Genomic DNA, 17,500 nt, shown 5'->3' with positions numbered 1-17,500 from the left:
AGTTGAAAAATTAAATGTAAAATGTAATAGAAAAGATTGTTAAGGCAGTATAAAATTACCTACAGCTCCTGGTATTCCCAGGTGGTCTCCCATCCAAGTACTAACCAGGCCGAACACTGCATAGCTTCCAAGATCAGACAAGATTGGGCATGTCCACTGTGGTTTGGCTGTTGGTGCTCTAAAACATTAACTTTATACCTCTATTACTTCTTAACTCAAGTAAATTCATTGATAAGTTGAAAAAATTAAATGTAAAATGTAATAGAAAAGACTGTTATGGCAGTATAAAATTACCTACAGCACCTGGTATTTCCAGGTGGTCTCCCATCCAAGTACTAACCAGGCCCAACACTGCATAGCTTCCAAGATCAGACAAGATTGGGATATCCAGTGTGGTTTGGCTGTAGGTGCTCAAAAACATTAACTTTAGACCTCTATTACTTCTTAACTCAAGTAAATTCATTGATAAGTTGAAAAAATTAAATTTAAAATGTAATAGAAAAGAATGTTATGGCAGTATAAAATTACCTACAGCACCTGGTAATCCCAGGTGGTCTCCCATCCAAGTACTAACCAGGCCCAACACTGCCTAGCTTCCAAGTTCAGACGAGATTGGGCATGTCCAGTGTGGTTTGGCTGTAGGTGCTCAAAAACATTAACTTTAGACCTCTTTTACTTCTTAACTCAAGTAAATTCAATGATAAGTTGAAAAATGAAATGTAAAATGTAATAGAAAAGAATGTTATGGCAGTATTAAATTACCTACAGTACCTAGTATTCCCAGGCGGTCTTCCATCCAAGTACTAACCAGGCCCAACACTGCATAGTTTCCAAGATCAGACGAGATTGTACATGTCTAGTGTGGTTTGGCTGTAGGTGCTCAAAACCATTAACTTTAGACCTCTTTTACTTCTTAACTCAAGTAAATTCATTGATAAGTTGAAAAAATGAAATGTAGAATGTAATAGAAAAGAATGTTTTGGCTGTCTAAAATTACCTACAGCACCTGGTATTCCCAGGTGGTCTCCCATCCAAGTACAAACCAGGCCCAACACTGCATAGCTTCCAAGATCAGACGAGATTGGGCATGTCCAGTGTGGTTTGGCTGTAGGTGCTCAAAAGCATTAAATTTAGACCTCTATTACTTCTTAACTCAAGTAAATTCATTGATAAGTTGAAAAAATTAAATGTAAAATGTAATAGAAAAGAATGTTCTGGCAGTATAAAATTACCTACAGCTCCTGGTATTCCTAGGTGGTCTCCCATCCAAGTACTAACCAGGCCCAACACTGCATAGCTTCCAAGATCAGACGAGATTGGGCATGTACAGTGTGGTTTGGCTGTAGGTGCTCAAAAGCATTAAATTTAGACCGCTTTTACTTCTTAACACAAGTAAATTCATTGATAAGTTGAAAAAATTAAATGTAAAATGTAATAGAAAAGAATGTTATGGCAGTTTAAAATTACCTACAGCACCTGGGATTCCTAGGTAGTCACCAATCCAAGTACTAACCAGTCCCAACACTGCATAGCTTCCAAGATTAGATGAGATTGGGCATGTCCAGTGTGGTTTGGCTGTAGGTGCTCAAAAACATTAACTTTAGACCTGTATTACTTCTTAACTCAAGTAAATTAATTGATAAGTTGAAAAAATTAAATGTAAAATGTAAAAGAAAAGAATGTTATGGGAGTATAAATATACCTACTGCACCTGGTTTTCCCAGGTGGTCTCCCATCCAAGTATTGACAAGGCCCAACACTGCATAGCTACCAAGATAAGATGAGATTGGGCATGTCCAGTGTGGATTGGCTGTAGGTGCTCAAAAGTATTAACTTTAGACCTCTATTACTTCTTAACTCAAGGAAATTCATTGATAAGTTGAAAAATTAAATGTAAAATGTAATAGAAAAGAATGTTATGGCAGTATAAAATTACCTACAGCACCTGGTATTCCCAGGTGGTCTCCCATCCAAGTACTAACCAGGCCCAACACTGCATAGCTTCCAAGATCAGACGAGATTGGGCATGTCCAGTGTGGTTTGGCTGTAGGTGCTCAAAAACATTAACTTTAGACCTCTTTTACTTCTTAACTCAAGTAAATTCAATGATAAGTTGAAAAATTAAATGTAAAATGTAATAGAAAAGATTGTTAAGGCAGTATAAAATTACCTACAGCTCCTGGTATTCCCAGGTGGTCTCCCATCCAAGTACTAACCAGGCCGAACACTGCATAGCTTCCAAGATCAGACAAGATTGGGCATGTCCACTGTGGTTTGGCTGTTGGTGCTCTAAAACATTAACTTTATACCTCTATTACTTCTTAACTCAAGTAAATTCATTGATAAGTTGAAAAAATTAAATGTAAAATGTAATAGAAAAGACTGTTATGGCAGTATAAAATTACCTACAGCACCTGGTATTTCCAGGTGGTCTCCCATCCAAGTACTAACCAGGCCCAACACTGCACAGCTTCCAAGATCAGACAAGATTGGACATATCCAGTGTGGTTTGGCTGTAGGTGCTCAAAAACATTAACTTTAGACCTCTATTACTTCTTAACTCAAGTAAATTCATTGATAAGTTGAAAAAATTAAATTTAAAATGTAATAGAAAAGAATGTTATGGCAGTATAAAATTACCTACAGCTCCTGGTAATCCCAGGTGGTCTCCCATCCAAGTACTAACCAGGCCCAACACTGCCTAGCTTCCAAGTTCAGATGAGATTGGGCATGTCCAGTGTGGTTTGGCTGTAGGTGCTCAAAAACATTAACTTTAGACCTCTTTTACTTCTTAACTCAAGTAAATTCAATGATAAGTTGAAAAATGAAATGTAAAATGTAATAGAAAAGAATGTTATGGCAGTATAAAATTACCGACAGCACCTAGTATTCCCAGGTGGTCTCCCATCCAAGTACTAACCAGGCCCAACACTGCATAGCTTCCAAGATCAGACGAGATTGGGCATGTCTAGTGTGGTTTGGCTGTAGGTGCTCTAAACCATTTACTTTAGACCTCTTTTACTTCTTAACTCAAGTAAATTCATTGATAAGTTGAAAAAATGAAATGTAAAATGTAATAGAAAAGAATGTTCTGGCAGTATAAAATTACCTACAGCTCCTGGTATTCCCAGGTGGTGTCCCATCCAAGTACTAACCAGGCCCAACACTGCATAGCTTCCAAGATCAGACGAGATTGGGCATGTCCAGTGTGGTTTGGCTGAAGGTGCTCAAAAGCATTAAACTTAGACCGCTTTTACTTCTTAACACAAGTAAATTCATTGATAAGTTGAAAAAATTAAATTTAAAATGTAATAGAAAAGAATGTTATGGCAGTATAAAATTATCTACAGCACCTGGTAATCCTAGGTGGTCTCCCATCCAAGTACTAACCAGGCCCAACACTGCCTAGCTTCCAAGTTCAGACGAGATTGGGCATGTCCAGTGTGGTTTGGCTGTAGGTGCTCAAAAACATTAACTTTAGACCTCTTTTACTTCTTAACTCAAGTAAATTCAATGATAAGTTGAAAAATGAAATGTAAAATGTAATAGAAAAGAATGTTATGGCAGTATAAAATTACCTACAGTACCTAGTATTCCCATTCGGTCTTAAATCCAAGAACTAACCAGGCCCAACACTGCATAGTTTCCAAGATCAGACGAGATTGTACATGTCTAGTGTGGTTTGGCTGTAGGTGCTCAAAACCATTAACTTTAGACCTCTTTTACTTCTTAACTCAAGTAAATTCATTGATAAGTTGAAAAAATGAAATGTAGAATGTAATAGAAAAGAATGTTTTGGCTGTCTAAAATTACCTACAGCACCTGGTATTCCCAGGTGGTCTTCCATTAAAGTACAAACCAGGCCCAACACTGCATAGCTTCCAAGATCAGACGAGATTGGGCATGTCCAGTGTGGTTTGGCTGTAGGTGCTCAAAAGCATTAAATTTAGACCTCTATTACTTCTTAACTCAAGTAAATTCATTGATAAGTTGAAAAAATTAAATGTAAAATGTAATAGAAAAGAATGTTCTGGCAGTATAAAATTGCCTACAGCTCCTGGTATTCCTAGGTGGTCTCCCATCCAAGTACTAACCAGGCCCAACACTGCATAGCTTCCAAGATCAGACGAGATTGGGCATGTTCAGTGTGGTTTGGCTGTAGGTGCTCAAAAGCATTAAATTTAGACCGCTTTTACTTCTTAACACAAGTAAATTCATTGATAAGTTGAAAAAATTAAATGTAAAATGTAATAGAAAAGAATGTTATGGCAGTTTAAAATTACCTACAGCACCTGGGATTCCTAGGTAGTCACCCATCCAAGTACTAACCAGTCCCAACACTGCATAGCTTCCAAGATCAAATGAGATTGGGCATGTCCAGTGTGGTTTGGCTGTAGGTGCTCAAAAACATTAATTTTAGACCTGTATTACTTCTTAACTCAAGTAAATTAATTGATAAGTTGAAAAAATTAAATGTAAAATGTAAAAGAAAAGAATGTTATGGGAGTATAAATATACCTACTGCACCTGGTTATCCCAGGTGGTCTCCCATCCAAGTACTGACGAGGCCCAACACTGCATAGCTACCAAGATAAGATGAGATTGGGCATGTCCAGTGTGGATTGGCTGCAGGTGCTCAAAAACATTAACTTTAGACCTCTATTACTTCTTAACTCAAGTAAATTCATTGATAAGTTGAAAAAATTTAATTTAAAATGTAATAGAAAAGAATGTTATGGCAGTATAAAATTACCTACAGCTCCTGGTAATCCCAGGTGGTCTCCCATCCAAGTACTAACCAGGCCCAACACTGCCTAGCTTCCAAGTTCAGATGAGATTGGGCATGTCCAGTGTGGTTTGGCTGTAGGTGCTCAAAAACATTAACTTTAGACCTCTTTTACTTCTTAACTCAAGTAAATTCAATGATAAGTTGAAAAATGAAATGTAAAATGTAATAGAAAAGAATGTTATGGCAGTTTAAAATTACCTACAGCACCTGGGATTCCTAGGTAGTCACCCATCCAAGTACTAACCAGTCCCAACACTGCATAGCTTCCAAGATCAGACGAGATTGGGCATGTCCAGTGTGGTTTGGCTGTAGGTGCTCAAAAACATTAACTTTAGACCTGTATTACTTCTTAACTCAAGTAAATTAATTGATAAGTTGAAAAAATTAAATGTAAAATGTAATAGAAAAGAATGTTATGGGAGTATAAAATTACCTACAGCTCCTGGTATTCCCAGGTGGTGTCCCATCCAAGTACTAACCAGGCCCAACACTGCATAGCTTCCAAGATCAGACGAGATTGGGCATATCCAGTGTGGTTTGGCTGTAGGTGCTCAAAAACATTAACTTTATACCTCTATTACTTCTTAACTCAAGTAAATTCATTGATAAGTTGAAAAAATTAAATTTAAAATGTAATAGAAAAGAATGTTATGGCAGTATAAAATTACCTACAGCACCTGGTAATCCTAGGTGGTCTCCCATCCAAGTACTAACCAGGCCCAACACTGCCTAGCTTCCAAGTTCAGATGAGATTGGGCATGTCCAGTGTGGTTTGGCTGTAGGTGCTCAAAAACATTAACTTTAGACCTCTTTTACTTCTTAACTCAAGTAAATTCAATGATAAGTTGAAAAATGAAATGTAAAATGTAATAGAAAAGAATGTTATGGCAGTATAAAATTACCTACAGTACCTAGTATTCCCAGGCGGTCTTCCATCCAAGTACTAACCAGGCCCAACACTGCATAGTTTCCAAGATCAGACGAGATTGTACATGTCTAGTGTGGTTTGGCTGTAGGTGCTCAAAACCATTAACTTTAGACCTCTTTTACTTCTTAACTCAAGTAAATTCATTGATAAGTTGAAAAAATGAAATGTAGAATGTAATAGAAAAGAATGTTTTGGCTGTCTAAAATTACCTACAGCACCTGGTATTCCCAGGTGGTCTCCCATCCAAGTACAAACCAGGCCCAACACTGCATAGCTTCCAAGATCAGATGAGAGTGGGCATGTCCAGTGTGGTTTGGCTGTAGGTGCTCAAAAGCATTAAATTTAGACCTCTATTACTTCTTAACTCAAGTAAATTCATTGATAAGTTGAAAAAATTAAATGTAAAATGTAATAGAAAAGAATGTTCTGGCAGTATAAAATTACCTACAGCTCCTGGTATTCCTAGGTGGTCTCCCATCCAAGTACTAACCAGGCCCAACACTGCATAGCTTCCAAGATCAGACGAGATTGGGCATGTACAGTGTGGTTTGGCTGTAGGTGCTCAAAAGCATTAAATTTAGACCGCTTTTACTTCTTAACACAAGTAAATTCATTGATAAGTTGAAAAAATTAAATGTAAAATGTAATAGAAAAGAATGTTATGGCAGTTTAAAATTACCTACAGCACCTGGGATTCCTAGGTAGTCACCAATCCAAGAACTAACCAGTCCCAACACTGCATAGCTTCCAAGATTAGATGAGATTGGGCATGTCCAGTGTGGTTTGGCTGTAGGTGCTCAAAAACATTAACTTTAGACCTGTATTACTTCTTAACTCAAGTAAATTAATTGATAAGTTGAAAAAATTAAATGTAAAATGTAAAAGAAAAGAATGTTATGGGAGTATAAATATACCTACTGCACCTGGTTTTCCCAGGTGGTCTCCCATCCAAGTATTGACAAGGCCCAACACTGCATAGCTACCAAGATAAGATGAGATTGGGCATGTCCAGTGTGGATTGGCTGTAGGTGCTCAAAAGTATTAACTTTAGACCTCTATTACTTCTTAACTCAAGGAAATTCATTGATAAGTTGAAAAATTAAATGTAAAATGTAATAGAAAAGAATGTTATGGCAGTATAAAATTACCTACAGCACCTGGTATTCCCAGGTGGTCTCCCATCCAAGTACTAACCAGGCCCAACACTGCATAGCTTCCAAGATCAGACGAGATTGGGCATGTCCAGTGTGGTTTGGCTGTAGGTGCTCAAAAACATTAACTTTAGACCTCTTTTACTTCTTAACTCAAGTAAATTCAATGATAAGTTGAAAAATTAAATGTAAAATGTAATAGAAAAGATTGTTAAGGCAGTATAAAATTACCTACAGCTCCTGGTATTCCCAGGTGGTCTCCCATCCAAGTACTAACCAGGCCGAACACTGCATAGCTTCCAAGATCAGACAAGATTGGGCATGTCCACTGTGGTTTGGCTGTTGGTGCTCTAAAACATTAACTTTATACCTCTATTACTTCTTAACTCAAGTAAATTCATTGATAAGTTGAAAAAATTAAATGTAAAATGTAATAGAAAAGACTGTTATGGCAGTATAAAATTACCTACAGCACCTGGTATTTCCAGGTGGTCTCCCATCCAAGTACTAACCAGGCCCAACACTGCATAGCTTCCAAGATCAGACGAGATTGGGCATATCCAGTGTGGTTTGGCTGTAGGTGCTCAAAAACATTAACTTTAGACCTCTATTACTTCTTAACTCAAGTAAATTCATTGATAAGTTGAAAAAATTAAATTTAAAATGTAATAGAAAAGAATGTTATGGCAGTATAAAATTACCTACAGCACCTGGTAATCCCAGGTGGTCTCCCATCCAAGTACTAACCAGGCCCAACACTGCCTAGCTTCCAAGTTCAGACGAGATTGGGCATGTCCAGTGTGGTTTGGCTGTAGGTGCTCAAAAACATTAACTTTAGACCTCTTTTACTTCTTAACTCAAGTAAATTCAATGATAAGTTGAAAAATGAAATGTAAAATGTAATAGAAAAGAATGTTATGGCAGTATTAAATTACCTACAGTACCTAGTATTCCCAGGCGGTCTTCCATCCAAGTACTAACCAGGCCCAACACTGCATAGTTTCCAAGATCAGACGAGATTGTACATGTCTAGTGTGGTTTGGCTGTAGGTGCTCAAAACCATTAACTTTAGACCTCTTTTACTTCTTAACTCAAGTAAATTCATTGATAAGTTGAAAAAATGAAATGTAGAATGTAATAGAAAAGAATGTTTTGGCTGTCTAAAATTACCTACAGCACCTGGTATTCCCAGGTGGTCTCCCATCCAAGTACAAACCAGGCCCAACACTGCATAGCTTCCAAGATCAGACAAGATTGGGCATGTCCAGTGTGGTTTGGCTGTAGGTGCTCAAAAGCATTAAATTTAGACCTCTATTACTTCTTAACTCAAGTAAATTCATTGATAAGTTGAAAAAATTAAATGTAAAATGTAATAGAAAAGAATGTTCTGGCAGTATAAAATTACCTACAGCTCCTGGTATTCCTAGGTGGTCTCCCATCCAAGTACTAACCAGGCCCAACACTGCATAGCTTCCAAGATCAGACGAGATTGGGCATGTACAGTGTGGTTTGGCTGTAGGTGCTCAAAAGCATTAAATTTAGACCGCTTTTACTTCTTAACACAAGTAAATTCATTGATAAGTTGAAAAAATTAAATGTAAAATGTAATAGAAAAGAATGTTATGGCAGTTTAAAATTACCTACAGCACCTGGGATTCCTAGGTAGTCACCAATCCAAGTACTAACCAGTCCCAACACTGCATAGCTTCCAAGATTAGATGAGATTGGGCATGTCCAGTGTGGTTTGGCTGTAGGTGCTCAAAAACATTAACTTTAGACCTGTATTACTTCTTAACTCAAGTAAATTAATTGATAAGTTGAAAAAATTAAATGTAAAATGTAAAAGAAAAGAATGTTATGGGAGTATAAATATACCTACTGCACCTGGTTTTCCCAGGTGGTCTCCCATCCAAGTATTGACAAGGCCCAACACTGCATAGCTACCAAGATAAGATGAGATTGGGCATGTCCAGTGTGGATTGGCTGTAGGTGCTCAAAAGTATTAACTTTAGACCTCTATTACTTCTTAACTCAAGGAAATTCATTGATAAGTTGAAAAATTAAATGTAAAATGTAATAGAAAAGAATGTTATGGCAGTATAAAATTACCTACAGCACCTGGTATTCCCAGGTGGTCTCCCATCCAAGTACTAACCAGGCCCAACACTGCATAGCTTCCAAGATCAGACGAGATTGGGCATGTCCAGTGTGGTTTGGCTGTAGGTGCTCAAAAACATTAACTTTAGACCTCTTTTACTTCTTAACTCAAGTAAATTCAATGATAAGTTGAAAAATTAAATGTAAAATGTAATAGAAAAGATTGTTAAGGCAGTATAAAATTACCTACAGCTCCTGGTATTCCCAGGTGGTCTCCCATCCAAGTACTAACCAGGCCGAACACTGCATAGCTTCCAAGATCAGACAAGATTGGGCATGTCCACTGTGGTTTGGCTGTTGGTGCTCTAAAACATTAACTTTATACCTCTATTACTTCTTAACTCAAGTAAATTCATTGATAAGTTGAAAAAATTAAATGTAAAATGTAATAGAAAAGACTGTTATGGCAGTATAAAATTACCTACAGCACCTGGTATTTCCAGGTGGTCTCCCATCCAAGTACTAACCAGGCCCAACACTGCACAGCTTCCAAGATCAGACAAGATTGGGCATATCCAGTGTGGTTTGGCTGTAGGTGCTCAAAAACATTAACTTTAGACCTCTATTACTTCTTAACTCAAGTAAATTCATTGATAAGTTGAATAATTAAATTTAAAATGTAATAGAAAAGAATGTTATGGCAGTATAAAATTACCTACAGCTCCTGGTAATCCCAGGTGGTCTCCCATCCAAGTACTAACCAGGCCCAACACTGCCTAGCTTCCAAGTTCAGATGAGATTGGGCATGTCCAGTGTGGTTTGGCTGTAGGTGCTCAAAAACATTAACTTTAGACCTCTTTTACTTCTTAACTCAAGTAAATTCAATGATAAGTTGAAAAATGAAATGTAAAATGTAATAGAAAAGAATGTTATGGCAGTATAAAATTACCGACAGCACCTAGTATTCCCAGGTGGTCTCCCATCCAAGTACTAACCAGGCCCAACACTGCATAGCTTCCAAGATCAGACGAGATTGGGCATGTCTAGTGTGGTTTGGCTGTAGGTGCTCTAAACCATTTACTTTAGACCTCTTTTACTTCTTAACTCAAGTAAATTCATTGATAAGTTGAAAAAATGAAATGTAGAATGTAATAGAAAAAAATGTTTTGGCTGTCTAAAATTACCTACAGCACCTGGTATTCCCAGGTGGTCTCCCATCCAAGTACAAACCAGGCCCAACACTGCATAGCTTCCAAGATCAGATGAGATTGGGCATGTCCAGTGTGGTTTGGCTGTAGGTGCTCAAAAGCATTAAATTTAGACCTCTATTACTTCTTAACTCAAGTAAATTCATTGATAAGTTGAAAAAATTAAATGTAAAATGTAATAGAAAAGAATGTTCTGGCAGTATAAAATTACCTACAGCTCCTGGTATTCCCAGGTGGTGTCCCATCCAAGTACTAACCAGGCCCAACACTGCATAGCTTCCAAGATCAGACGAGATTGGGCATGTCCAGTGTGGTTTGGCTGAAGGTGCTCAAAAGCATTAAACTTAGACCGCTTTTACTTCTTAACACAAGTAAATTCATTGATAAGTTGAAAAAATTAAATTTAAAATGTAATAGAAAAGAATGTTATGGCAGTATAAAATTATCTACAGCACCTGGTAATCCTAGGTGGTCTCCCATCCAAGTACTAACCAGGCCCAACACTGCCTAGCTTCCAAGTTCAGACGAGATTGGGCATGTCCAGTGTGGTTTGGCTGTAGGTGCTCAAAAACATTAACTTTAGACCTCTTTTACTTCTTAACTCAAGTAAATTCAATGATAAGTTGAAAAATGAAATGTAAAATGTAATAGAAAAGAATGTTATGGCAGTATAAAATTACCTACAGTACCTAGTATTCCCATTCGGTCTTAAATCCAAGTACTAACCAGGCCCAACACTGCATAGTTTCCAAGATCAGACGAGATTGTACATGTCTAGTGTGGTTTGGCTGTAGGTGCTCAAAACCATTAACTTTAGACCTCTTTTACTTCTTAACTCAAGTAAATTCATTGATAAGTTGAAAAAATGAAATGTAGAATGTAATAGAAAAGAATGTTTTGGCTGTCTAAAATTACCTACAGCACCTGGTATTCCCAGGTGGTCTTCCATTAAAGTACAAACCAGGCCCAACACTGCATAGCTTCCAAGATCAGACGAGATTGGGCATGTCCAGTGTGGTTTGGCTGTAGGTGCTCAAAAGCATTAAATTTAGACCTCTATTACTTCTTAACTCAAGTAAATTCATTGATAAGTTGAAAAAATTAAATGTAAAATGTAATAGAAAAGAATGTTCTGGCAGTATAAAATTGCCTACAGCTCCTGGTATTCCTAGGTGGTCTCCCATCCAAGTACTAACCAGGCCCAACACTGCATAGCTTCCAAGATCAGACGAGATTGGGCATGTTCAGTGTGGTTTGGCTGTAGGTGCTCAAAAGCATTAAATTTAGACCGCTTTTACTTCTTAACACAAGTAAATTCATTGATAAGTTGAAAAAATTAAATGTAAAATGTAATAGAAAAGAATGTTATGGCAGTTTAAAATTACCTACAGCACCTGGGATTCCTAGGTAGTCACCCATCCAAGTACTAACCAGTCCCAACACTGCATAGCTTCCAAGATCAAATGAGATTGGGCATGTCCAGTGTGGTTTGGCTGTAGGTGCTCAAAAACATTAATTTTAGACCTGTATTACTTCTTAACTCAAGTAAATTAATTGATAAGTTGAAAAAATTAAATGTAAAATGTAAAAGAAAAGAATGTTATGGGAGTATAAATATACCTACTGCACCTGGTTATCCCAGGTGGTCTCCCATCCAAGTACTGACGAGGCCCAACACTGCATAGCTACCAAGATAAGATGAGATTGGGCATGTCCAGTGTGGATTGGCTGCAGGTGCTCAAAAACATTAACTTTAGACCTCTATTACTTCTTAACTCAAGTAAATTCATTGATAAGTTGAAAAAATTTAATTTAAAATGTAATAGAAAAGAATGTTATGGCAGTATAAAATTACCTACAGCTCCTGGTAATCCCAGGTGGTCTCCCATCCAAGTACTAACCAGGCCCAACACTGCCTAGCTTCCAAGTTCAGATGAGATTGGGCATGTCCAGTGTGGTTTGGCTGTAGGTGCTCAAAAACATTAACTTTAGACCTCTTTTACTTCTTAACTCAAGTAAATTCAATGATAAGTTGAAAAATGAAATGTAAAATGTAATAGAAAAGAATGTTATGGCAGTTTAAAATTACCTACAGCACCTGGGATTCCTAGGTAGTCACCCATCCAAGTACTAACCAGTCCCAACACTGCATAGCTTCCAAGATCAGACGAGATTGGGCATGTCCAGTGTGGTTTGGCTGTAGGTGCTCAAAAACATTAACTTTAGACCTGTATTACTTCTTAACTCAAGTAAATTAATTGATAAGTTGAAAAAATTAAATGTAAAATGTAATAGAAAAGAATGTTATGGGAGTATAAAATTACCTACAGCTCCTGGTATTCCCAGGTGGTGTCCCATCCAAGTACTAACCAGGCCCAACACTGCATAGCTTCCAAGATCAGACGAGATTGGGCATATCCAGTGTGGTTTGGCTGTAGGTGCTCAAAAACATTAACTTTATACCTCTATTACTTCTTAACTCAAGTAAATTCATTGATAAGTTGAAAAAATTAAATTTAAAATGTAATAGAAAAGAATGTTATGGCAGTATAAAATTACCTACAGCACCTGGTAATCCTAGGTGGTCTCCCATCCAAGTACTAACCAGGCCCAACACTGCCTAGCTTCCAAGTTCAGACGAGATTGGGCATGTCCAGTGTGGTTTGGCTGTAGGTGCTCAAAAACATTAACTTTAGACCTCTTTTACTTCTTAACTCAAGTAAATTCAATGATAAGTTGAAAAATGAAATGTAAAATGTAATAGAAAAGAATGTTATGGCAGTATAAAATTACCTACAGTACCTAGTATTCCCAGGCGGTCTTCCATCCAAGTACTAACCAGGCCCAACACTGCATAGTTTCCAAGATCAGACGAGATTGTACATGTCTAGTGTGGTTTGGCTGTAGGTGCTCAAAACCATTAACTTTAGACCTCTTTTACTTCTTAACTCAAGTAAATTCATTGATAAGTTGAAAAAATGAAATGTAGAATGTAATAGAAAAGAATGTTTTGGCTGTCTAAAATTACCTACAGCACCTGGTATTCCCAGGTGGTCTCCCATCCAAGTACAAACCAGGCCCAACACTGCATAGCTTCCAAGATCAGACGAGATTGGGCATGTCCAGTGTGGTTTGGCTGTAGGTGCTCAAAAGCATTAAATTTAGACCTCTATTACTTCTTAACTCAAGTAAATTCATTGATAAGTTGAAAAAATTAAATGTAAAATGTAATAGAAAAGAATGTTCTGGCAGTATAAAATTACCTACAGCTCCTGGTATTCCTAGGTGGTCTCCCATCCAAGTACTAACCAGGCCCAACACTGCATAGCTTCCAAGATCAGACGAGATTGGGCATGTACAGTGTGGTTTGGCTGTAGGTGCTCAAAAGCATTAAATTTAGACCGCTTTTACTTCTTAACACAAGTAAATTCATTGATAAGTTGAAAAAATTAAATGTAAAATGTAATAGAAAAGAATGTTATGGCAGTTTAAAATTACCTACAGCACCTGGGATTCCTAGGTAGTCACCAATCCAAGAACTAACCAGTCCCAACACTGCATAGCTTCCAAGATTAGATGAGATTGGGCATGTCCAGTGTGTTTTGGCTGTAGGTGCTCAAAAACATTAACTTTAGACCTGTATTACTTCTTAACTCAAGTAAATTAATTGATAAGTTGAAAAAATTAAATGTAAAATGTAAAAGAAAAGAATGTTATGGGAGTATAAATATACCTACTGCACCTGGTTTTCCCAGGTGGTCTCCCATCCAAGTATTGACAAGGCCCAACACTGCATAGCTACCAAGATAAGATGAGATTGGGCATGTCCAGTGTGGATTGGCTGTAGGTGCTCAAAAGTATTAACTTTAGACCTCTATTACTTCTTAACTCAAGGAAATTCATTGATAAGTTGAAAAATTAAATGTAAAATGTAATAGAAAAGAATGTTATGGCAGTATAAAATTACCTACAGCACCTGGTATTCCCAGGTGGTCTCCCATCCAAGTACTAACCAGGCCCAACACTGCATAGCTTCCAAGATCAGACGAGATTGGGCATGTCCAGTGTGGTTTGGCTGTAGGTGCTCAAAAACATTAACTTTAGACCTCTTTTACTTCTTAACTCAAGTAAATTCAATGATAAGTTGAAAAATTAAATGTAAAATGTAATAGAAAAGATTGTTAAGGCAGTATAAAATTACCTACAGCTCCTGGTATTCCCAGGTGGTCTCCCATCCAAGTACTAACCAGGCCGAACACTGCATAGCTTCCAAGATCAGACAAGATTGGGCATGTCCACTGTGGTTTGGCTGTTGGTGCTCAAAACCATTTACTTTAGACCTCTTTTACTTCTTAACTCAAGTAAATTCATTGATAAGTTGAAAAAATGAAATGTAGAATGTAATAGAAAAAAATGTTTTGGCTGTCTAAAATTACCTACAGCACCTAGTATTCCGAGGTGGTCTCCCATCCAAGTACAAACCAGGCCCAACACTGCATAGCTTCCAAGATCAGACGAGATTGGGCATGTCCAGTGTGGTTTGGCTGTAGGTGCTCAAAAGCATTAAATTTAGACCTCTATTACTTCTTAACTCAAGTAAATTCATTGATAAGTTGAAAAAATTAAATGTAAAATGTAATAGAAAAGAATGTTCTGGCAGTATAAAATTACCTACAGCTCCTGGTATTCCCAGGTGGTGTCCCATCCAAGTACTAACCAGGCCCAACACTGCATAGCTTCCAAGATCAGACGAGATTGGGCATGTCCAGTGTGGTTTGGCTGAAGGTGCTCAAAAGCATTAAACTTAGACCGCTTTTACTTCTTAACACAAGTAAATTCATTGATAAGTTGAAAAAATTAAATTTAAAATGTAATAGAAAAGAATGTTATGGCAGTATAAAATTATCTACAGCACCTGGTAATCCTAGGTGGTCTCCCATCCAAGTACTAACCAGGCCCAACACTGCCTAGCTTCCAAGTTCAGACGAGATTGGGCATGTCCAGTGTGGTTTGGCTGTAGGTGCTCAAAAACATTAACTTTAGACCTCTTTTACTTCTTAACTCAAGTAAATTCAATGATAAGTTGAAAAATGAAATGTAAAATGTAATAGAAAAGAATGTTATGGCAGTATAAAATTACCTACAGTACCTAGTATTCCCAGGCGGTCTTAAATCCAAGTACTAACCAGGCCCAACACTGCATAGTTTCCAAGATCAGACGAGATTGTACATGTCTAGTGTGGTTTGGCTGTAGGTGCTCAAAACCATTAACTTTAGACCTCTTTTACTTCTTAACTCAAGTAAATTCATTGATAAGTTGAAAAAATGAAATGTAGAATGTAATAGAAAAGAATGTTTTGGCTGTCTAAAATTACCTACAGCACCTGGTATTCCCAGGTGGTCTTCCATTAAAGTACAAACCAGGCCCAACACTGCATAGCTTCCAAGATCAGACGAGATTGGGCATGTCCAGTGTGGTTTGGCTGTAGGTGCTCAAAAGCATTAAATTTAGACCTCTATTACTTCTTAACTCAAGTAAATTCATTGATAAGTTGAAAAAATTAAATGTAAAATGTAATAGAAAAGAATGTTCTGGCAGTATAAAATTGCCTACAGCTCCTGGTATTCCTAGGTGGTCTCCCATCCAAGTACTAACCAGGCCCAACACTGCATAGCTTCCAAGATCAGACGAGATTGGGCATGTTCAGTGTGGTTTGGCTGTAGGTGCTCAAAAGCATTAAATTTAGACCGCTTTTACTTCTTAACACAAGTAAATTCATTGATAAGTTGAAAAAATTAAATGTAAAATGTAATAGAAAAGAATGTTATGGCAGTTTAAAATTACCTACAGCACCTGGGATTCCTAGGTAGTCACCCATCCAAGTACTAACCAGTCCCAACACTGCATAGCTTCCAAGATCAAATGAGATTGGGCATGTCCAGTGTGGTTTGGCTGTAGGTGCTCAAAAACATTAATTTTAGACCTGTATTACTTCTTAACTCAAGTAAATTAATTGATAAGTTGAAAAAATTAAATGTAAAATGTAAAAGAAAAGAATGTTATGGGAGTATAAATATACCTACTGCACCTGGTTATCCCAGGTGGTCTCCCATCCAAGTACTGACGAGGCCCAACACTGCATAGCTACCAAGATAAGATGAGATTGGGCATGTCCAGTGTGGATTGGCTGTAGGTGCTCAAAAACATTAACTTTAGACCTCTATTACTTCTTAACTCAAGTAAATTCATTGATAAGTTGAAAAAATTAAATTTAAAATGTAATAGAAAAGAATGTTATGGCAGTATAAAATTACCTACAGCTCCTGGTAATCCCAGGTGGTCTCCCATCCAAGTACTAACCAGGCCCAACACTGCCTAGCTTCCAAGTTCAGATGAGATTGGGCATGTCCAGTGTGGTTTGGCTGTAGGTGCTCAAAAACATTAACTTTAGACCTCTTTTACTTCTTAACTCAAGTAAATTCAATGATAAGTTGAAAAATGAAATGTAAAATGTAATAGAAAAGAATGTTATGGCAGTTTAAAATTACCTACAGCACCTGGGATTCCTAGGTAGTCACCCATCCAAGTACTAACCAGTCCCAACACTGCATAGCTTCCAAGATCAGACGAGATTGGGCATGTCCAGTGTGGTTTGGCTGTAGGTGCTCAAAAACATTAACTTTAGACCTGTATTACTTCTTAACTCAAGTAAATTAATTGATAAGTTGAAAAAATTAAATGTAAAATGTAATAGAAAAGAATATTATGGGAGTATAAAATTACCTACAGCTCCTGGTATTCCCAGGTGGTGTCCCATCCAAGTACTAACCAGGCCCAACACTGCATAGCTTCCAAGATCAGACGAGATTGGGCATATCCAGTGTGGTTTGGCTGTAGGTGCTCAAAAACATTAACTTTATACCTCTATTACTTCTTAACTCAAGTAAATTCATTGATAAGTTGAAAAAATTAAATTTAAAATGTAATAGAAAAGAATGTTATGGCAGTATAAAATTACCTACAGCACCTGGTAATCCTAGGTGGTCTCCCATCCAAGTACTAACCAGGCCCAACACTGCCTAGCTTCCAAGTTCAGACGAGATTGGGCATGTCCAGTGTGGTTTGGCTGTAGGTGCTCAAAAACATTAACTTTAGACCTCTTTTACTTCTTAACTCAAGTAAATTCAATGATAAGTTGAAAAATGAAATGTAAAATGTAATAGAAAAGAATGTTATGGCAGTATAAAATTACCTACAGTACCTAGTATTCCCAGGCGGTCTTCCATCCAAGTACTAACCAGGCCCAACACTGCATAGTTTCCAAGA

The 17,500-nt window shown here is 37.3% G+C and overlaps 5 non-coding genes and 59 pseudogenes across 5 annotated transcripts; all 64 read right to left on the bottom strand.

The window, feature by feature from the left end:
* Positions 1-56: 56 nt before the first annotated feature.
* LOC148433579 (5S ribosomal RNA) lies at positions 57-175 on the bottom strand (annotated as a pseudogene).
* Positions 176-291: 116 nt separating this feature from the next.
* LOC148433578 (5S ribosomal RNA) lies at positions 292-409 on the bottom strand (annotated as a pseudogene).
* A 116-nt stretch (positions 410-525) lies between these two features.
* LOC148433577 (5S ribosomal RNA) lies at positions 526-644 on the bottom strand (annotated as a pseudogene).
* Positions 645-759: 115 nt separating this feature from the next.
* Positions 760-878, bottom strand: LOC148433576 (5S ribosomal RNA; annotated as a pseudogene).
* Positions 879-994: 116 nt separating this feature from the next.
* Positions 995-1,113, bottom strand: LOC148433575 (5S ribosomal RNA; annotated as a pseudogene).
* A 116-nt stretch (positions 1,114-1,229) lies between these two features.
* On the bottom strand, positions 1,230-1,348 carry LOC148433574 (5S ribosomal RNA; annotated as a pseudogene).
* Positions 1,349-1,464: 116 nt separating this feature from the next.
* LOC148433573 (5S ribosomal RNA) lies at positions 1,465-1,583 on the bottom strand (annotated as a pseudogene).
* A 350-nt stretch (positions 1,584-1,933) lies between these two features.
* LOC148433572 (5S ribosomal RNA) lies at positions 1,934-2,052 on the bottom strand. The gene has a single exon (XR_015876958.1). It is a non-coding gene; the product is annotated as a 5S ribosomal RNA (ribosomal RNA).
* A 115-nt stretch (positions 2,053-2,167) lies between these two features.
* LOC148433571 (5S ribosomal RNA) lies at positions 2,168-2,286 on the bottom strand (annotated as a pseudogene).
* A 116-nt stretch (positions 2,287-2,402) lies between these two features.
* Positions 2,403-2,521, bottom strand: LOC148433570 (5S ribosomal RNA; annotated as a pseudogene).
* Positions 2,522-2,637: 116 nt separating this feature from the next.
* Positions 2,638-2,756, bottom strand: LOC148433569 (5S ribosomal RNA; annotated as a pseudogene).
* Positions 2,757-2,871: 115 nt separating this feature from the next.
* LOC148433568 (5S ribosomal RNA) lies at positions 2,872-2,990 on the bottom strand (annotated as a pseudogene).
* Positions 2,991-3,106: 116 nt separating this feature from the next.
* Positions 3,107-3,225, bottom strand: LOC148433567 (5S ribosomal RNA; annotated as a pseudogene).
* Positions 3,226-3,341: 116 nt separating this feature from the next.
* On the bottom strand, positions 3,342-3,460 carry LOC148433566 (5S ribosomal RNA; annotated as a pseudogene).
* A 350-nt stretch (positions 3,461-3,810) lies between these two features.
* Positions 3,811-3,929, bottom strand: LOC148433565 (5S ribosomal RNA; annotated as a pseudogene).
* A 116-nt stretch (positions 3,930-4,045) lies between these two features.
* On the bottom strand, positions 4,046-4,164 carry LOC148433564 (5S ribosomal RNA; annotated as a pseudogene).
* Positions 4,165-4,280: 116 nt separating this feature from the next.
* On the bottom strand, positions 4,281-4,399 carry LOC148433563 (5S ribosomal RNA; annotated as a pseudogene).
* A 351-nt stretch (positions 4,400-4,750) lies between these two features.
* On the bottom strand, positions 4,751-4,869 carry LOC148433562 (5S ribosomal RNA; annotated as a pseudogene).
* A 115-nt stretch (positions 4,870-4,984) lies between these two features.
* LOC148433561 (5S ribosomal RNA) lies at positions 4,985-5,103 on the bottom strand (annotated as a pseudogene).
* Positions 5,104-5,219: 116 nt separating this feature from the next.
* LOC148433560 (5S ribosomal RNA) lies at positions 5,220-5,338 on the bottom strand (annotated as a pseudogene).
* Positions 5,339-5,454: 116 nt separating this feature from the next.
* Positions 5,455-5,573, bottom strand: LOC148433559 (5S ribosomal RNA; annotated as a pseudogene).
* A 115-nt stretch (positions 5,574-5,688) lies between these two features.
* Positions 5,689-5,807, bottom strand: LOC148433558 (5S ribosomal RNA; annotated as a pseudogene).
* A 116-nt stretch (positions 5,808-5,923) lies between these two features.
* Positions 5,924-6,042, bottom strand: LOC148433557 (5S ribosomal RNA; annotated as a pseudogene).
* Positions 6,043-6,158: 116 nt separating this feature from the next.
* Positions 6,159-6,277, bottom strand: LOC148433556 (5S ribosomal RNA; annotated as a pseudogene).
* Positions 6,278-6,393: 116 nt separating this feature from the next.
* Positions 6,394-6,512, bottom strand: LOC148433555 (5S ribosomal RNA; annotated as a pseudogene).
* Positions 6,513-6,862: 350 nt separating this feature from the next.
* On the bottom strand, positions 6,863-6,981 carry LOC148433554 (5S ribosomal RNA). Its single transcript, XR_015876957.1, has one exon. It is a non-coding gene; the product is annotated as a 5S ribosomal RNA (ribosomal RNA).
* Positions 6,982-7,096: 115 nt separating this feature from the next.
* On the bottom strand, positions 7,097-7,215 carry LOC148433553 (5S ribosomal RNA; annotated as a pseudogene).
* A 116-nt stretch (positions 7,216-7,331) lies between these two features.
* Positions 7,332-7,450, bottom strand: LOC148433552 (5S ribosomal RNA; annotated as a pseudogene).
* A 116-nt stretch (positions 7,451-7,566) lies between these two features.
* Positions 7,567-7,685, bottom strand: LOC148433551 (5S ribosomal RNA; annotated as a pseudogene).
* A 115-nt stretch (positions 7,686-7,800) lies between these two features.
* On the bottom strand, positions 7,801-7,919 carry LOC148433550 (5S ribosomal RNA; annotated as a pseudogene).
* Positions 7,920-8,035: 116 nt separating this feature from the next.
* Positions 8,036-8,154, bottom strand: LOC148433549 (5S ribosomal RNA; annotated as a pseudogene).
* A 116-nt stretch (positions 8,155-8,270) lies between these two features.
* LOC148433548 (5S ribosomal RNA) lies at positions 8,271-8,389 on the bottom strand (annotated as a pseudogene).
* A 116-nt stretch (positions 8,390-8,505) lies between these two features.
* Positions 8,506-8,624, bottom strand: LOC148433547 (5S ribosomal RNA; annotated as a pseudogene).
* Positions 8,625-8,974: 350 nt separating this feature from the next.
* On the bottom strand, positions 8,975-9,093 carry LOC148433546 (5S ribosomal RNA). The gene has a single exon (XR_015876956.1). It is a non-coding gene; the product is annotated as a 5S ribosomal RNA (ribosomal RNA).
* A 115-nt stretch (positions 9,094-9,208) lies between these two features.
* LOC148433545 (5S ribosomal RNA) lies at positions 9,209-9,327 on the bottom strand (annotated as a pseudogene).
* Positions 9,328-9,443: 116 nt separating this feature from the next.
* LOC148433544 (5S ribosomal RNA) lies at positions 9,444-9,562 on the bottom strand (annotated as a pseudogene).
* Positions 9,563-9,677: 115 nt separating this feature from the next.
* Positions 9,678-9,796, bottom strand: LOC148433543 (5S ribosomal RNA; annotated as a pseudogene).
* A 115-nt stretch (positions 9,797-9,911) lies between these two features.
* LOC148433542 (5S ribosomal RNA) lies at positions 9,912-10,030 on the bottom strand (annotated as a pseudogene).
* A 116-nt stretch (positions 10,031-10,146) lies between these two features.
* Positions 10,147-10,265, bottom strand: LOC148433541 (5S ribosomal RNA). The gene has a single exon (XR_015877023.1). It is a non-coding gene; the product is annotated as a 5S ribosomal RNA (ribosomal RNA).
* Positions 10,266-10,381: 116 nt separating this feature from the next.
* LOC148433540 (5S ribosomal RNA) lies at positions 10,382-10,500 on the bottom strand (annotated as a pseudogene).
* Positions 10,501-10,616: 116 nt separating this feature from the next.
* Positions 10,617-10,735, bottom strand: LOC148433539 (5S ribosomal RNA; annotated as a pseudogene).
* Positions 10,736-11,085: 350 nt separating this feature from the next.
* On the bottom strand, positions 11,086-11,204 carry LOC148433538 (5S ribosomal RNA; annotated as a pseudogene).
* Positions 11,205-11,320: 116 nt separating this feature from the next.
* LOC148433537 (5S ribosomal RNA) lies at positions 11,321-11,439 on the bottom strand (annotated as a pseudogene).
* Positions 11,440-11,555: 116 nt separating this feature from the next.
* Positions 11,556-11,674, bottom strand: LOC148433536 (5S ribosomal RNA; annotated as a pseudogene).
* Positions 11,675-12,025: 351 nt separating this feature from the next.
* On the bottom strand, positions 12,026-12,144 carry LOC148433535 (5S ribosomal RNA; annotated as a pseudogene).
* A 115-nt stretch (positions 12,145-12,259) lies between these two features.
* LOC148433534 (5S ribosomal RNA) lies at positions 12,260-12,378 on the bottom strand (annotated as a pseudogene).
* A 116-nt stretch (positions 12,379-12,494) lies between these two features.
* LOC148433533 (5S ribosomal RNA) lies at positions 12,495-12,613 on the bottom strand (annotated as a pseudogene).
* Positions 12,614-12,729: 116 nt separating this feature from the next.
* Positions 12,730-12,848, bottom strand: LOC148433532 (5S ribosomal RNA; annotated as a pseudogene).
* Positions 12,849-12,963: 115 nt separating this feature from the next.
* On the bottom strand, positions 12,964-13,082 carry LOC148433531 (5S ribosomal RNA; annotated as a pseudogene).
* Positions 13,083-13,198: 116 nt separating this feature from the next.
* Positions 13,199-13,317, bottom strand: LOC148433530 (5S ribosomal RNA; annotated as a pseudogene).
* A 116-nt stretch (positions 13,318-13,433) lies between these two features.
* Positions 13,434-13,552, bottom strand: LOC148433529 (5S ribosomal RNA; annotated as a pseudogene).
* Positions 13,553-14,137: 585 nt separating this feature from the next.
* Positions 14,138-14,256, bottom strand: LOC148433528 (5S ribosomal RNA). The gene has a single exon (XR_015876955.1). It is a non-coding gene; the product is annotated as a 5S ribosomal RNA (ribosomal RNA).
* A 115-nt stretch (positions 14,257-14,371) lies between these two features.
* On the bottom strand, positions 14,372-14,490 carry LOC148433527 (5S ribosomal RNA; annotated as a pseudogene).
* A 116-nt stretch (positions 14,491-14,606) lies between these two features.
* On the bottom strand, positions 14,607-14,725 carry LOC148433526 (5S ribosomal RNA; annotated as a pseudogene).
* A 116-nt stretch (positions 14,726-14,841) lies between these two features.
* On the bottom strand, positions 14,842-14,960 carry LOC148433525 (5S ribosomal RNA; annotated as a pseudogene).
* Positions 14,961-15,076: 116 nt separating this feature from the next.
* On the bottom strand, positions 15,077-15,195 carry LOC148433524 (5S ribosomal RNA; annotated as a pseudogene).
* Positions 15,196-15,545: 350 nt separating this feature from the next.
* On the bottom strand, positions 15,546-15,664 carry LOC148433523 (5S ribosomal RNA; annotated as a pseudogene).
* Positions 15,665-15,780: 116 nt separating this feature from the next.
* Positions 15,781-15,899, bottom strand: LOC148433522 (5S ribosomal RNA; annotated as a pseudogene).
* Positions 15,900-16,015: 116 nt separating this feature from the next.
* LOC148433521 (5S ribosomal RNA) lies at positions 16,016-16,134 on the bottom strand (annotated as a pseudogene).
* Positions 16,135-16,485: 351 nt separating this feature from the next.
* LOC148433520 (5S ribosomal RNA) lies at positions 16,486-16,604 on the bottom strand (annotated as a pseudogene).
* A 115-nt stretch (positions 16,605-16,719) lies between these two features.
* LOC148433519 (5S ribosomal RNA) lies at positions 16,720-16,838 on the bottom strand (annotated as a pseudogene).
* A 116-nt stretch (positions 16,839-16,954) lies between these two features.
* Positions 16,955-17,073, bottom strand: LOC148433518 (5S ribosomal RNA; annotated as a pseudogene).
* A 116-nt stretch (positions 17,074-17,189) lies between these two features.
* Positions 17,190-17,308, bottom strand: LOC148433517 (5S ribosomal RNA; annotated as a pseudogene).
* A 115-nt stretch (positions 17,309-17,423) lies between these two features.
* The window catches only part of LOC148433516 (5S ribosomal RNA), a 119-nt pseudogene continuing 42 nt past the window's right edge, over positions 17,424-17,500 (bottom strand).

This window comes from Taudactylus pleione, unplaced genomic scaffold, assembly GCF_031769625.1.
Source record: "Taudactylus pleione unplaced genomic scaffold, aTauple2 ptg002179l, whole genome shotgun sequence".
NCBI classification, from domain to species: domain Eukaryota; kingdom Metazoa; phylum Chordata; class Amphibia; order Anura; family Myobatrachidae; genus Taudactylus; species Taudactylus pleione.
Note: the sequence above shows the minus strand (reverse complement) of the source record. Positions and strands in the feature narration are given on the sequence as shown.